General features: G+C 38.5%; 1 long non-coding RNA gene across 1 annotated transcript; it reads right to left on the reverse strand.

Moving 5' to 3' along the window:
• Positions 1-7,874: 7,874 nt before the first annotated feature.
• LOC138752664 (uncharacterized) lies at positions 7,875-17,975 on the reverse strand. The gene is made up of 3 exons (XR_011350817.1): positions 17,863-17,975; positions 14,227-14,372; positions 7,875-7,946 (listed from the first exon to the last, which is right to left on the reverse strand). It is a non-coding gene; the product is annotated as an uncharacterized lncRNA (long non-coding RNA).
• Positions 17,976-18,299: the final 324 nt, after the last annotated feature.

Raw genomic sequence — 18,299 nt, forward strand, 5'->3', positions numbered from 1 at the left:
TGTCAGTTTACCTTAAATCATATTTTTGGTCCTTTTTAAAGTCAACCCACAAAGATAACAACCAATATTTTTATATTTCGTGCTCTCAAGCTTTTCAGTAAACAGTTTAATGTTTAAAAAGGTTCATATTTAAGTTGTTGAATTTCAAAATGGAGCTCGGGATCTAATGAATACATTTTATATATTTCCCTAATTATCTGCACAGACATGAAGTGCACACATGCTTCAATGTATACTTTCTTATATCAAGAGAATCTCAGCAATGAGGTGAAAGCGATAATTCAAACGAATTGTAATGAAAATTCCAGGGACTATGAGTGTAAAACTGAAATAGATGTGAAAAGTCACAAGCGATTGAGTTATTGCCACAAAGATATTGACTGACATTTGTAACCCTTTCTGCAATATGGTCTGCAGTTTATTTTATCTCAGATTGTTTCTTTTTCAGTTGTCTCTCCACTTTGCAGTCAGTGCATTGAAACTGGTAGAGAGGGAACAATATAAATTTAATGGGTGATAAAGATTGCAGTGGCAGTTGACAAGGAAGTATATGGTACATGTTATGATATAATTCACAAAATATTTAACCTTTTTTTGTCCGTTTGGTCATTCTGCTTCTCAGTTTACCATTGCTATGCCCATTGCTCTTCAAACCTGAAGAATATTTTAAACAAAATATAACTGATTTGCTCTTTTTCCAGTCTTTATAAATTTCAAAGGACCAACAAAGCTACTGTAAAATAGGTGGGTGGCAGAATCTGGGGAAATAATGAGAATAAACATGGGTTTAAAATAAATGGATCACTTATGCAGGAGGGTCTGTTTCCATGTTATATCTCTCTATGAGTCTTGTACTTATTAAAAGCATATAACATTCAAAATTCCTGCACTGATAAAGTTGTGGCCATTTTCAATCATAAATCACCTGGATCTTTTATTGAACATGAGTCATCTCCTTCCCATATCATCGATCAAAGACTCTCCTGCCCCTATCGCAAAATATACACTATTTTCATGCATGCTAAAATTGTGTAGTTCATCTTCTTGTGTTGTTGTGTCAATTAGAGGTCTATGGGATTCACGTGGCCCACTGCAGGTACCCAAGCCTAAAGCTCCAGGGCAGAATTGAGGGGTTGCTATCTTTTGGAGAGGCTGCTAAATCATAGCCCAATCTGTTTCCTTCGATAGCCATAACAGAATCATTGAATGACTGCAGAACAGAAGGAGAACATTTGGCCTATCATATTCAAGCTGGTTATCTGCAAGAACTAGCTAAACCCACCAGATCTTTGCCTGTGGATTTGCAAATTTTACGAGACATTATATTGCTCCACTTTCCTTTTGAAACCCATAATGGAACCCACCTCCACCACAATGAAGGTAGGGCATTCCAAATTCCATCTGCCTATAGAGTAAAAAAAAAGGCTTTCCTCATGCTGCACTTAATTCTCTTCCATTGGTTTCAGCCTTCAAATCCTCAGGCAAATGAATAGCCTTCCACTGTCCACTCTTTCCAAATTGTCAATCAATACTACAATGCTATTCAATGGTATCCCAACACGCAAATTCAAATTGTCTGAGAGACAATTCTGATGTCCTCATGAATTATTTGGGATTATCATGTTATTGTTTGTGAGAATTTTAAGTGTTCAATTTGGTTGTTATGTTCTTTGCATAAAAACAGAGGTGATACTCCAAAAAGCAGGGTCTCTCTGCATTCTCAACCAGATGTTAAACAATCCCTGGAACTCATTTTGTGGACAGGCTTCATTTCCTGGACATATGTAATCCCCCTATCTATATCAGACTTGTGAAACCTAAATGCAAATTGATGGCTGTGTTTTCTACATTTCAAGGGTACTTAAAAGAGGAAAGCCTGTTTGAATTTAGTGAATGTATGTATTTCTAGGATGGCATGTCATTGGGCTGAGAGTTTTGAAAAGCAAATTTCAAACAAGTGAAACAATAAACCTACTTGAAAATCTTGATAAAGTGTCTGCCCTGAAATGTTGACTGACCGTTTCTCACCAGCCTGATCTGCTGAGTCCCTGCAGCTTCTTTATTAACCTCCACTACTTGCCGTTTTTGTTTTTCTCCATGGACTTAATTCTCAGTTTCCTATTTGCTAAATAGCTCAATTATCATCACTGGCGTCACTGGGAGGATGTGGGTGGCGGGGGGGGGGGGGGGGGATCCACCATCAGAGGGTGTGACATCAAAATGTCTATAAAATTTGTGTGCTTCCGCAGAAATGTATTATTATTTATAAAAATATCCCTGTAGTTAGTTATAACAACAAAAACATATCTCATAAGCCCAGTTTACATATATCAATTTACCTACAAGGCTAAAACTATGCTAATTTACTTTTTGCACCTTCTATTGCACTGTCATTATTACCCAATTACCATGATGCTTCGAATCACATGGTTTCATCTGCACACGTGACAAGCGCGCGCTGTTGTTTTCATTGCTGCTGGTGTTTTTATAGTTGCTGATCTACAATATTGTGGTAATTAGTATTTGTGAACCTATATCAATAACATTTTTGAGAATGAAATAGCAATCAAAGGGAAATAAGGAGAAAAATCAAAAAAGACTTCCACTCAGTTACTAATAATGTAATTCAATGTAGAATAATTTTACAAAACAATTGTGTTGTTAGTATTCATAGAATCTAAGAAATATTACATTTAAGCAATTTACAACTAAATTTATCACATATTATTCTATATTCATGTAACTATATATTTTTTCAAATATTATAAATTCGTCTTTTTTTTATTGTGCAGGAATATTTTGTCATTCCACATGAAGTGCATGAATCAATATCAAAGAGGCCGAGTGGATGCCAGGAAAAGAGGCAAGAATTAAATCACTCAAAACACTTGCTAGATCCATACTTCAATATGTCAAAAGACGGGATGATGGCCAGGGTTCATCAAAAGACACTGTTCCTCAGTCTCTAATTGATAAAGCTGATTCTTCTAATGCTGACATGCATTCTGCAGAAGAACAAGGAGTGGAAATGGCCGAATTGGAAGTGGAAGAAAGGACTGAAAGTGACTCTAGCCAAATGATACTGTAAATGAGAGGAGTGACGTTAATGAGAAAGGTTTGAAAATTTTAAGTGATGTTTCTTTCTGGGAGATATCAATTCCAGATAATTTTTGGGTTGAAATCATCAAAAACATTTTTGTTCTTTCCAGAACAAAGATGGGCTTTTCAGTGTGGTGGCAAGGCAAGATGCAAAAGCCAAGGGAGATGTGCGCTAGCTTTCAAATGCATAGTTCTACAAGGTGATGCCAAATAGTGAGAATATTTCATGGTCATGGAGGGTTGATCAGGGAGAATTTATTTTGTTTTTGGTGCAAACTGTTCACCATTAGTGCCACAGATATGACATCCAAATTTGTGACTGGGTCTCAGAAGTGGTGGAAACTAAGCCCGAAAATGCATAACCATGAGATGTCCAAAGAGTACCTATGTTGTCTTCAAAAGTGTAAAACCTTGGCAGCAGGACTGAGGCTGCACAAGACCCTTGGTGCCAAAACTTTTGCTTTGATGGAAACGGAGAAGAAAGAGTGGAGGGACATCTTGTACAGATTGCTTGATTTCTTGCCAAGCAGGGTCTGGCATTCTGTGGCCACAAGGAAAATTAATCTTCATTGAATAAAGGGAACTTTCTTGAGATGGTTGAGATGCTTTCGACATATGATCCAGTGCTGAAAGATCACCTGATGAGATTAAACATGTAAACTTAAAGTATCAGTCTCTTAGCTTGCACCAAAACCTCAGAATGAGTTTTAAGTGCCCTGGCAAATCATGTGAAGGAGTGGCTTGTCATGGACATAAAGTCTGCAAAGTACTTTGGGATCATGTTCAACAACACACCTGACATATCACACACTGATCAGACATCTGAAATGATCAGATATGTAAAAATCAACAAAAGGACAGTTGAAGTGAAAGAAGTATTTCCAGGATATTTCCCTTTAAAGGAGAAAAAAGCTGTTGTCCTCAGTTTTGGCATTCATAAAAACAGGAAAGTGATGGAGTGGACATAATGATGTGCTGTCCTCAAGGTTATGATAACACTACCACGCTGGCTGAAATCCGTGGAGGTGTACAAGTCATTCTTAAGGGAAAGAATAAGAAAGCTATTTTTAATGGATGCAGGCTCAGCGTCATGGGGGGGGGGAGGGGATCTGAGGGCCATGCCCCCCTCCCAAAATGAGTTGTTGTGCTTCCTACCCACCCGCAGCACTAGTGTCACATGGTTTCATCTCCACGAGCTATAAGTACGCGCACTTGTCTGTTACGGGAAGTGTGACGGTGGCGCACGGAGGAGGTTCATGGTAGGTATGGCACCCCCATGCCCCAACCCCCCGAGTGAATTTTTGAACATCAGTTTGTGCACCCCTGTGGTCACCCTAATGCCCCCCTGATTTGTTCTGGCACCGACTCTGAATGAATGTGTGGACCATTCACTTATCTCATGCAGTCAGCACTTTTTTGCTGAAAATGCATCGTTTGTGACCATTTTTTGTAACTCTTGAGACCATGTTTTCTTTCTTTGCTACTTCCACCAATTGATAGGATGTGTTAATTGATCATACTGGAGTGTCAGTGAAAAGGCTATCAACAACATGCTTGTCATGATGCCATTAAGCCCGTTAAAGAAAAGTTCAATAGTTTTGGTGGTGTTTGAAGCTCTTTGTGATCCATATGAAAATTTGGACACAAGAGGAGCAGCACAAGGTCTTTTGCCTGCTGTCAATTATTTCAATTTTCTGTGCTACCTGTACTTCTGGCGTGATGTACTTATGGAAGTTAATCTCACACAGCAGTACCTGCAGACTAAGGGCTCAACTCTCGATAAGGTGGTGACAAAGCTGAAGGTGCTGAGACATTTTCTGCATGAGGAGCGCAGTTACCTAGTGGAACATACAAATGAACAAGTGCTTTTAAAATATGGATTTACAGTAGAAAGAAGAGCCAGGTTCAAGAAGAGGATGGCAGGGGAGAAGGCAAAGTGACGCTGGACTACTCTGCAAGAAGAAAATAAGAGGGCGATGCTTGAGTGGATTGATCACTTTCATTCTGAACTCCAGATCAGATCAAGAGCCATCAAGGGGTTAGTAGCCATGTTTGAGCCTGTTCAAGCAAAGAGTCACATGTCTACCACTAAAGAAGAGTTAAAGGTATCCATTCCAAAATTGACTACTTTCTATGCTGATGCATCTGAGAGGGAGCTTTTAATAGAAATACCAAGGCTGAGAAGGCACCTGAAAGCAGCAGAGATTGATCTAGCAGCAGCCAAAGATTGGGCAACATCAAACATTTATAGCTGAATGGGACTTTGTGGAATCTCTGCCAAGCCTAAAATTATTTCTGATGATCTGTGTGTCCGTGGCTTCGTGTGAGAAGACCTTTTCAAAACTGAAACTTGTAAAGAACTATTTGTGATCTACCATGGGACAGCTAAGGCCTTCCTATCTTGTGGTATCATCAATTGAACGCGAGTTGACGAAAGGCATTGATTTCGATGAAGTGATTCACAAGCTCACAGCTTTGAAGGCTAGGAAAGTTCTGAATTATTCGAGATGTTTCCTAAGTGCTGAAATGCTTGTGTATTTGACCCTGTTTATTTTTATGGTATTATTTCATTTATCGCTATGTTTCCATATGCGTTTGTCTACAAGTTCTGCATTATTTAGGCCATTATTGATTATGAAAACCATTAATATATCTCATGTAACAATAAAGTTTAATGTTAAAATCAACATAATTTTGATGTAGTTCTTAAATGTTTTTATTTTGAATTCTATTATTTTCTTTCCGAATATAACCACATCAAATTATGTAAATATGAATACATTTAGGCTGTGCATACCTGATATTGCAATTTAAAGACGTAATTTTGATTTTGGTAGTTGTTTATCTCACTACTATTCCTATTACATTCAGTGATCTATGGGATTTACGATTTGCAAGTAACATTAGTACAAAAAACATTACTAAGGATTTTGTATGGTCTGGTACGGGAGGAGGTCCATGGGTGGGGGGGGGGGGTAGAGAGGTGACACCATGAGTTACCGCGTTGGGTGACACCATTGATCATTGTTACTTTGTTATAAAATGCAGACACATAATAACACCAAGAAAAGTTTCATTAGGCCACTTGCGTATTATTCACTCTGTGCTTTTAGACTTGGGGTTTCTGAAAGACTATTCTTTTACTTTTTACCCTCTTTTGTTATTTTACGGGTAACAACTTCAGTTCTTCATCCCCTATTTCATCTGCCACTCTTGGTTAGCATTTGTGAAGGGGACTGGTTGGATTCTCCATTAATCTTTCTGTATGAGCAAGTTACTTGCTCTTAGTGATGGAAGGGGTCCAACCATCCTGGCTGATACACTGTGATAAGCTCATTCATCTTTATTTGAGTCCCAGCTGACACCAGAGTCCATGGATGACAGGGGTTAAGTTACTGAATGGTCATTGCCTTCTCGTTTGGCTTTTTCATGTACCTCTTAAACATCTTCCTGAAGCCAACTCGATGATTTGTGCCAATTTCATGAGGGCACAGTGTGGAACATCCGATAACTTTCTACATGGCTGGTTTTATGCAATCTTAACTTGCACATCTCCAGCCTCCACGTCTGTCAAAACAATTTTTGTGGTTGTTATAGTTTTATAGTTCTTGATAGAGCTATGAGCAGCGAGGGTCTCTGCAGCAAAAATGTCACGACACAGGCTGACTATTTTTTTACAGTAATTTCACAGTGTCATTTTGTGATTATTTCATTGATGGTTTTGAACCTTGACTGAAATGAATTGCGGCCTTTAACCCACCTCCTGATACAACTGGTGGGTTTAAATGACAGTGATGGTGGAATTGTTAAGGATCAAAGGAATGGAAAAATAAAACAGAAATAACGCACAAAGCTTTTAACTCTTCAAGGACAATCTCTGCAGCAAGTGTAGGAGATAAAGAAAGCAGGTTAGATGCCTCTTTATTGACCTATGGAAGGATGTGCCAGGTGATACTTCTTACTAGGACAAGTAGAAAAAATTGAACCCATACTAATTAAAAGAATGATTCGTAGACATACACTCATAGAGCCGTGCAGCACAGACACAGATCCTCCGCTACAATTCAACCATGCTGAACAAATGCCTTATCTACGCAAATCCCATTTACCTATATTTGGCCAATGGCCCCCTAATCATTTCCTAACTATGTACCTCTCTAAATGTATTTAAACCATTACAATTAAACCTGCCTTAACCTCTTCTTCTCACAGTTTATTCCAAATACCCACCACTTAAAGTCCACTTTAAATCTTTCCCCTCTCACCTATTTTTGGAGGTCTCTAGTTTTATACCCTCCAGCCCTGGGAAAAATACTGTGGCCAGCCACCTCTACAGCATCCACCTCAGCCTCTAACCTTCCAGAGAAAACAATCCAAACCTATCCAATGGGATTGAAGCACATAAAATTCTGAGGTGGGGGATAACAGGATCCAGATTCAGAGAATGTGCTCCATCAAAAGGAAATATAGAACAGTTTTGGGGACTTCCATTTGAATATGGAATTGTTTATTTGTCACCTGTACTAAAATACAGTGAGAAGCTTCATTTTGTGTGCTGTCCAGGCAATCCAACTCATACAGCAGGTGGTGCAATAATAACAGATGAACTGATAAATAGACAAGTAAGAGCTGGGAGCAGTGGAGAAATAGCGCAGGATACAAAAAAAGTACAAAAAAAACATACTGCAAGAAATTAAGAAGAGAATATTTATGAAAAACAGTGCAGAGGCATCAACCTTTGCCTGTGATCAATCCATTCAAAAGAAAAGAAACTGTCTTCGAGTCTGTAGGTTCTTGGGAACATGCATCTTTCGCCCAACGGAAGGGGGAGGAAGAGAGTATGGCCACTAAAATGAAAAGAAAGACGAATTAGTCCTTTCCCAAATGAATCTTTAAAGTTCTCGACCGAAGCTGAATTGCTTTGGGCTGTTAAAAGGTCAAGGATTGTGGGGGTAGAGCATTTAATTGGAATTGAGGCCACTCTCTGATTGAATGGTGTATCAGGCCCAAAGGTGGTTAAAAGGCCAAGTCCTGATCCTGATTTTATTTCTAATATTTTTTAGGAATGTTCTTGGCTCCATGATATCCAATTATGATACTGACAGATGGAAAGCTACAAAAAAGGCCTTGAGATGATGTGTTTAATGAATGGTTCTTGATTCATTTATTGTGCGGATTACAATGTAAGTTTAAACTGTTGCTTCTGTAGAATAATATTTAATAATTATTTTGTAAAAAAAACCAACTACCCAAGCATTCATTTCTGCATTGTCTATGACAATTTCACTCATGTTTAACTACTCAAATGAGATTCCATCTTCATATTGTTCCTGTAATCATTTAGGTTACTTTTGAAGGTCCTTTGTCATTATTCATTGTTAATGAACAAACTACACAACCACAAGAGGCAATTGACTTCTTAGGATTGAAAAATTAAAGAACAATTTCAGAGTAAGGTCAAAGAATAACTGATTGCTGTTAATGACTGGGACAAATAACGACCACAAAATATTACTGTGGGGACTTTTCAAAATATTCTAGCTATTCAAATGATACTTGCAACATCACATAGATCTTTTTAAATTTGAAATTAGTTTTGCAATTCCTGCAATTGATAGGTCAGAGGCCATGGGGAAATTATACCATGATAGAATCCAAGGTCTTACACTGCCAAAGCTATTGTGATTTTGTGTGGGTATTCCCTGTTAAATCAATTCCAATTAATTTTGAATTTAATGTGCATTACGCTGCTAATACAGAAGGAGACAATTCCGTCCATTGTGCCTGTGTTAGTTCTTTCACAAAAAGGGCTGCGTAATTCATTCCATCACATTGGGCTTCCCCGACAGCTCTAAACATTCTCTCTTTTTAGCCAATTCACTCTTGCAAGTTACTGCCGAATCTGCTTCCACTGCCCTTTCAGTATTAGATGGCTGAAATTAATTTGCATCTTACAAATTATATGATTAACCAATTGTGGTCATGGGGGACAGAATCTGAATTCAAATGTCTTCACAGAATGGGTCGAAGAATATAATTACATTTTGTACCCTGATTATGCAAGTACTTTCAAAGGATATGAATGGATCTAAATTTCCATAGTCACATGCAAGACTGAATGCCAAGTCATCATGACATATTAGAATACATAGATAAGAAAATAATTCCCAAAGCTGGAAACATTGGTAATAAACACCACCATAGTACAATTGTTTAAATGTGCAGCCTACATTTAAAACAAGAAGCCTCATTCTTTGCCATGGAACATATTGATTTCTGCATATATATTTATATTGTGATCCCACTGGACAGCAGAATTTTGCACCAGCTTCTCAAAGACTGTAGAAGTTTCACAGACATTCAGTTTTTCTCAATAACCTAAAGACTCCACAAGTAAATATTTAACATGCCATCCTATAAATAAATCTCTGCATCCTTTGGGATACTCATATACAGTAAAATCCCTGGTATCTGGAATTCAAGCAACCAGCAGTCTCAGGTAACTGGCAAAAAAATTTTAAAAAAATTAAAATAAATAAGAATAAAATAACAGGTAAAAAATACATAAGCTTAAAATTATAAAAATAAATGTTCTCTGAAGTAACACATCATCCTTTGGTGAAGATGGGAGCAAATATTGCCTTGGTCGTGCTTTGCTCGCAGTAGCATTTGAATAAAGTTTGAATAAAGTTGTGTTTGCATAAAATGGTGTCGCCCAGGAATAAGAACTGGTTGATGCCACTCGCCTTTGGTGTGACTCTCTTAAAGTGTCTCCTTATCCTTGCTTAGTAAGAGTCACCCTGGTCAAAGGCTTTATCTGTAAACTTGGGGGAGGGGGGTCTTAATTATCTATAATGTTTCTGTTTATCTTTTGTCGAGCTCCGAAGAGAGGGAGTAACCTACAGATGCAGCGATGGTTAAATGTTTTCAGAGAATGTGACTGAAAATAAAATAAAATGCTTTAAGGTTTAACTATTCCTGCAAGTGAAGTTTGTTCAGTGTAAGTACAATATAATATTTTGTCATTTGGCTTTTAAATTCTTTATTCTTAATGCAGGTGTTTTCATTAGGCAATGTAAGAGTAAGTCTCAAGCAATTGGAAAATACACTTATCCGGCATCAACCAATCTCCATTAGGTGCTCATCACCATGGCTTTTACTGTATTTCATGGTATCTCGGTTTATTCTGAGACATGAAGACCCGTGTATATAATTGATCCAAAACTTATCTATGAAATGTTTTAGTAGATCATGAACCAAATCATGTCACCTTTGTATGCCAGGAGATATTTTTCATGAAAAATAGCAAATACTAAACTTAAAAATGACAACGGCCCAACTGCTTGCTTTCAAATCATACTGCAAATGCATTGGTCAAAAGCTAACATAAAATGAAAGGAAATAGGAAAGAATCAATCTTATAACATGAATAATATCCTTCCTTGTGAATGGAGGCATATTGTCCTTTCTACATTGTGATACCCTCTCAACCTATAAAAGTTAACCTTGAAACACACTCAGAATTTCTAATGCATTGAAAGACAGCTAGAAATAATGAAACCACAATATGTACGAATGCAAAGGTCTGAAGTTCCTCCATGTATCTGACTGCCTGTCTCTAAATAATATAATATTGCATTGTAAAACAATGTCTCCAAGCTCTTCAAATTGCTATAATTATGTTTCATGTAAATTCAATTTATTAATTAGTTTGCATTCTCTGCACAAATTAAAATTAAATGATACATGTATTTAGCATGGGGTTATTGAAATCATGATGCATTGTCTCAATTAAGGGTGGTTAATTTCCAAAATAGCATGAAGGAGGTATGAGTCATCACACTACACTCATAAGCTCTAAAGGTTCTGAAACCTTCATAAATTTAATATGTGCTTTACTGTCACTGCAGTCTAAATTGGTTTCAGATTGGTGTAGCATTACTGCTAATAGAAGGGCTGGTGAACTGATGGCTAGAAAGCATCACATGCGAATTGAGTTCTTTGAGTCTTAATTTAATCCTTTAAGAACAAAAGTCCAAGGCACCAATCTAATCCAAATTTGACTCATCCCCTCATAAGAAGAACAAAAGTGTAAAAAACTTTGCTGAATATGAGCATTGACATTGGAAATCCCACGGGTATCTTTTTATTTTGATGCAGAAATGTGTTTGAATCATATCATGACAGCTGAGACATTTGAATCAGATGAGAAAATAATGAAAAATAATAGCAACTAGAAAGCTACAGAAGATTGTTTAAAATCTCACCTTCGGGAGAGGAAATCTGCCATCCTTACCTGCTCTGGTCTGTCTATGTCTCCAGACCCACTCAAGTCCTTGACTGCTATCTTCTCCCTCTCTCCAGGGGTAATTAGAGATATATAATAAATGTTGACATTGACAGTGACAACATATTCAGTGAATTAATTATTCTTTAATGTATTATTATTTGCAACTGTCCAGAGCTTCCTCTGCAAACCGCTGGACCCTTTCGGCCCAATGAAAGATTCATGATGTTCCTAACCTTACATGAAGACTAATTTAACACCACTGAGTTCATCCTCTCAAGGCCTCGGCAGCAGCCTTATTTTCCTCAGTGGATGTCATTGCTCTCTTTTCAGATACCAAATTTCCAAATCTCATTTCCTTGACCCAAGCACTACAATATATTTAAATAAGGACAATATTCCCCCTAGCATATAGTTGACCATGAGTACATGTCAGAATATGAGAAGCAGTCCCTCACTGCTTCTATTCCATCTCTCCCTCCAGCACCACTTTCCTGTTCTAACCCTTGCGTGTTACAGTGTACAAAAACATCTGATAAATAAAAACCTCAATTAAATCAGGCATACATTGGAGAACTCCCAGAGCATTCCTCTCCACAAGATGTTAATTTATTACATTGCATTGTGTTTATATTTATATTGAATTATATCTATATTTACTAAGAACTAGAGGACATAGCCTCCAAATTTAGGGGAGTAGATTTAAGAGAGTGATGTGTGCATGCCTTCACCAGTCAAGCCATTGAGACAGGAGTTGGGACATCATGTTGCATTGTCGTTTATTGTCATCTGATTGGACAAATACAGCCTGACAAAACAGGGTTCTCCATTTCTCAATGCAAAACACAACCAGATATAACACACATACAGAAAAACAATACATATGAAGGACATGTTTCATGAATATGAGAGGCTTGGATGGCTAGTGTGTGCAGTTCCTTTCATTCAGCATTCTCACTGCCCTTTTGGAAGAAGCTGTTCCTCAGCCTGGTGGTGTTGGTTCTGATACTCCTCTATTTCTTTCTTGACAGCCACAGCTGAAAGATGCATGTGTGGGGTAGAAGAGGTCCACAATGATCTTCAGACAATGATCCTGGAGGATCATGTTAATGAGGGGAGGGGTGGGAGGGGAGGGAGACTCTAATAATCCTCTCTGCCACTTTTATGGTTCTGTCAATTGACCTCCAATCCATTTCTCTGCAGCAACTTCACGACACTGTGATGTAGCTAACCAGAAGGTTGACATAATTGTGTTAAAACCATTCGAGAAAGCACTTGGTGCATAGAGTACAGTTTTGGTAAGAAAGCTATTATTCAGCTGGAACAAAGATTAATGAGAAAGTTACTGGGAGGCTTGAATTTTAAGGAGGTTAGATAGGCAGGGACTTCTCTCCCAAGAGCATGGGAGACTGAGGGAAGACCTTACAGAGGTTGATAAAATCATGAGAGGCATTGATAAGGTGAATGATCATAATATTTATCCCGTGTGGTGATCAAAAACTAGAAGGCATAGATTACAGGTGAAAGGGAACTAGTTTAAAAAGGACCCAGGACATCATCTTCACTTGGAGGGTGGTGAGTATTTGGATCAAGTGGTAGAACAGGATACAATTGTAACACAATTGTAACATTTTAAAGACGTAAGCAGATATATGGATAGGAAAGGACTAAAGGGTTAGAGGGATATGGGTTGAACACAGTCAAATTGGTCAGAGTGGACACGTTGGGCCGAAGGGCCTATTTCCATACCATAAAACTCCATGAATCTATGACCACATTTACTATATTTAAGGCTGTAGTCTCTTCCAGAAAAGTTATTAATTCATTGCAACTCATTCTCAGTATTCCATTCCCCATAGCACAGACAGCTGGCTCTTGCAGAGAATCCACAAAGTCCTTTGGCAGCAGTGAAAGATCCCACATTACTATTTCAAGGAATACTGCTCTATCTTATAGTACTTGATCATTAATTGATCATGAATGGGAAAGTGGACCAAGGTATGACAGATGGAATTTATCACGGACATGTTCAAGGTGAAGCCTCCTGGCCTCTGAGGCCTGCCCTCAGGTTCCTTAAATAATACCCATTCCCCTACACCGGCAACACTTAAGCAAATTAGCTGGGCAAAGTATCATGTCTGTCCGTGGGAGCTTGCAGTAGGTGCAAATTGGTGGCTGCATTTCTTATACTGCAGCAGGGACCACTTTGAAATTAAAGAAGCACAAGAGCAGCAGATGCTAGAATCTGGAGGAAACCAGAGGAGGTGGAGGGACTGAGCAAGACAAGTGGCTCCATGAAGAGAAATAGCCAGTCATTGTTCTGACCATCCATTTCTCCCTGTGGATGCTGCCTGGTTTGCTGAATCCCTCCTGCTCCTCTTTGTTTACCCTTTGAAGTTATTTTATTTGCACTAAATAGTTAAAGGCCATATAGAAATGGAATTTGTTCCTTCTTTCATTTCCTTCACAGCAATTCCAAGGCCCATTGATGATCAGAGGCAGTCAGTTTTTCACTCTGTAGAATATATCCCTCTCTGTTGACAAGGTCCACAAGCCCATTATCAATCAACATCCTGTTTTTGGCAGAAGGTTGACGCACAGACAATGTCATTTGTCCCCCCATCAAAGCTCTTTGGTCAAATTCGAATGAGGTCTCCATCCTAACTCACCACAGTTTCGCTTTCTCGCATATTGCCAAAATCCATCTTAAATCTTACATGATTTCCAGGATCAGACTTTGGAACTTTTCTCTCATCCCCTGTGGCTTTCATGTAAATCTTTGGTGTTCTACAACATATCCAGTTCCCAGGGTGAGCACCTGCTCTCCCTCCTTCACCTACCACAGTGCTGCACTCTGCTCCCTCTCCTCTGGTATCTCTTCTTTTTCTGAAGATCCCTTTTCATGTCAATGCTTTGACCTTTCATAGTGGTTAGTTCCACAGCTCCAGTGGCACAGCTAGAAGTGCTAGAGTTCAATCCCAACGTCCTGTGTGGAATTTGGTAAAGGTTCCATTTTTGTCATGTAATACTGCATTTAGAATGTAACATACATGAAATTTTTTAACTTCTGTCCACCGTAAGGAAGAGAGAGATTCACCACTTTGTCCAGCGCCTCTCACAGAAACCTACAGCACCTGGTGTTCCAAAGCTGTCTCCCCTCCAAGTACTGACTTGACAATCTCGGGTGTATTCAGACTATTAGGTGCTGCTTGCATGCTCTCCCATTGACTATATAGGATCCCCCCAACCCCCAACAAGGGTCCAGGTTTCCAAAGGCATGCAGATCAGTAGGTTAATTGGCCCTTAGAATTTAGTTGAATGGTTGAAGTTCAGGGAGTTCATTGGAATATGAGAATATATAAAAAATGGGATCAATACAGGATTAGTGCAAATATGTGATTTGATAGGTTGAAGGGCCTGTTTCCCTGCTGTGTTTCTTTATGATTTATGACTCTATAAAGAGCCCATCCATTTTTGAAGACTTGACCAATAATGTTCCCATCTTCTGACCAGTGTCTTGCCTATCTCTCCTCCAACTGCAACTTTAGTCTACCAATAGCCCCATTAGTTGCATATTCATCCAACCAAAAGAATGATTTTTGACCAGCTCATTTCCTCACACACCATCCCCATCCTGAAGCACTTTTATTGTAATATTTTTTATCTCTGCATCACCTGGCAGCACAGGTTGATGGGGTGGTGAAGAGCATATATGGCATACATGCATTCATAAATAGGGCATGGAATATTCAGTTATAACATTGCAGCTATACAAAACATTAATTTGGCTGCACTTTGAGTATTGAGGCAGTTCTGGTTGAAACACTATAGGAAGGATTATGGTAGCCCTGGAGAGAGAGCAGAATAGATTCACTAGAATATGGCTTGGATTGGAGGACTTCAGTTTCAGGGAGAGTTTAGATGATTTGGGTTTGTTTTTCCTGGGGCAAAGAAGGCCAAGGGGTACAAAAGTATATAAAAATATGATTGACAGAGTGAATGGTTTGAATCTGTCTTCTCCTGAGCGGTGTATCATATACAAAATGTCATGAACTTTTGATAAGAGGAAGAAGTTGCAAAGGGGATCAGAGAGGAGTGTTTTTTTTACGCAGAGAGTGACTGATATTTGGAACTTCTTGCCAAAGTCGCTGTGGAATCAAATGTAATCAATAGCTTTGAGAGGCATTTAGCCAGGCAAATGAATAGGCAATTCATGGTAGGATATGGGCCAAATGCAGGTAAATGGGATTAGTGTCAATGGCAAAAAGGACTGCATGAATCTGATGAGTTGAAGAGTCTATATCTGTGGACTCCATGATTCTATGCTGGAATTCCACCTCGTGCAGTAGGGCTGGTGGCAATGGTGCTTCCACATAGTCTCATTCCACAAGAATATTTTCTTGACTGGTTTTGATCTTGTATTATCCATTATCAATAGGAATTGGGTGCCATTCCTGATCGTTTCTGACAGAATTTTGGAGATGACCAATTAGACTGGATCCTCAGGAGTTTTGTCATAAAAGATTGCTGGGCTAGTCCTCTGTTCTTTGAATTAGTTTTGCAGAGATTGTGGATCTTTTGGGTTCTCAACCTTGGGTGGGAAGTTCCTGAGTGTATACAAAGATGAGGCTGATGGGTTTGGGGATATGTGGAACTCAAAAATTTAACAGGAAGTGGAACTGAGGTAGTGGAATCTATTAAATAGAAGAGGCCTAAAAGATCATTTGGGGGATCTTCTGCTCTTACTTCTCTTTTTTTGCCCTCATCATGAAAGTCAAGTTATCTTTTAAGAACGAGATGAGCAATGTACAGTCATTTAGCATTTGATGTGACAATTCAGCACTTCATAAAATGGATTAATTTAAACATAAAATAGTTTATTGTGCCTCGACAAATCTAGATTCCATTGCTACACTAACTTTTGTGTTCCTGTGGATAAAAGAAAATCTATTGTTTTCCAACAGGGAGGAAGATAAATTTTATTATCCTTTCTTAAACCATTAGAATACACACATGTGCTTTAAAGAGCTTGATTAATACAAGTAAAAACACAAAAATAATTTCAGAATCTGGTTCATATAGTTATTGGCAACACGTTGTTTAATTGATGGAGCGTGAAATTTTATCATTTCTGAATGCATTTCTAAAATCAAATGCCATCGACTCATTCATTGATGGAAAAAAAATCTATGCTGTTACCACTTCATTGAAGTTATTGCCAATATGTACAGGGTATGCAAATATTGTGGCAGAAATTATTGATTTTGTTGTTTCATGTAAAGTTAAGCCAGTCGTTGAGGAGTGAAATTCAGATAGCGCAAAGTGGGAAAAGAGGAACAAATGCCTTCCAACCCAAAATCAAGACTATCAGAGAGAGAGACCAGCACAAAGATGAACCAGGAGCAATTGGATTGACAGGTTGGTGCACACAACAACGGAGAATAAACAGTGACATGTCAGATCGATGAGGGACCTGTACTTGAGGGTACATATGACGCGCTGGGGCAGAACAGATTATGAGGTGGCCTGATGGAGTTATATAAAATTTTGAGGCAGAAAGATAGTAAAAATTATTTTCTCCACGTGAATATCCAAAATAAAGGGTAAAGGTGTGAGATGAGAGGTGGGTATTTAGAGGATGTGGAGGCCATTTTTTTTAATACAGAGTAGTTGTGTGAAATGTGCTACCAGATGCGGTGGCGATGTCAGCTGTACTCACAACAGTTAGAAGCATCTACACAAGCAATTGAATCGTCAAGGCATAGAAGATTATGACCAATTGAGAGTACATGACACTGGTATGAATAAGTACAATAGCTGGCATACACATGGTGGGCTGAAGGTTCTGTTTATGTGCCTTACTACTCTATGACTTTTAAGGTCCTGCACTAGCACATAAAAGTGGAAGGACATTGGTTTTAACTTGAAGACTCCAGAATTGATTCTGTGGAAGTCTATTGAAAGCAGAGTCCCTAACCATTGCACCCACAATCTGCAAATATTGTTAACTTGCAAAAAGATTTCATCCACAAGGCTGGCATAGTTCAATGCCAATGCTTGGATTCCATTCATCAATTTCAGGTGCAGCAGTAGAAATAGCCATGAAATCCCCAGCCGTGGATAGAATTTTACAGAATTAGTCAAGATATCATTTACTATAGGTACGTCCTGAAGGATGTATCAATATCCCTCTCTCTCTTTGCCATTGACAAATATTTAGCTCACATGATAGTGATTACAATGGCAAACTGAACATTCCCCAAGCATGCTATTGAGAACATGGAACCTCAAATATTTGCCCTTTAGCCCAAAATTTCCTTGCTGACCATCATGCCTATAATAACCAATAATAATTCTGTTTACTGATTCTTGGTCTGCAGCCTTCTCTCTCTCTCTCTTGCCGATTCAAAATTCTCTGCTGTTTTCAATTCATATTTACATTTTTTAAAATTTCTTTATGGTCAATGAACACTTACCCAGGACAACACTTGACTTGGTTTAGGCGACCAAACATCTTTACTGTAAGGTAAAAAAAAAGGAAAGTCCTCAGTCTCATTTTGTCAATGAACAAAGACTTTGCAGCAATATAAGCCACATCATCTGGAGCACTCTTATCAATGCCTCTGCATGACCGAGACCTTTGGTCAGAGACCTTCCAACACTGCAATTTGTCTATTGATCATAACTCCACAGGGTTATAATCAAGTCTACTCAAAGGATCTTATGAAGTATGTCACTCTGCACTGTTGGAGATTTCCCTGTGATCTGCCACACGGCGAACCTTTGTATATATAATTAACCCTTTATGACTGTGAAATGCAGCTCAGGGGCAATTTAGTTTATTCATTCACAATAATGGATGATGCGAGCAATACCAACATTTATTGTCCATTCCTAATTGTCCTGAACTGAG

This window comes from Narcine bancroftii, chromosome 2 (genome assembly GCF_036971445.1).
Source record: "Narcine bancroftii isolate sNarBan1 chromosome 2, sNarBan1.hap1, whole genome shotgun sequence".
Lineage (NCBI taxonomy): Eukaryota > Metazoa > Chordata > Chondrichthyes > Torpediniformes > Narcinidae > Narcine > Narcine bancroftii.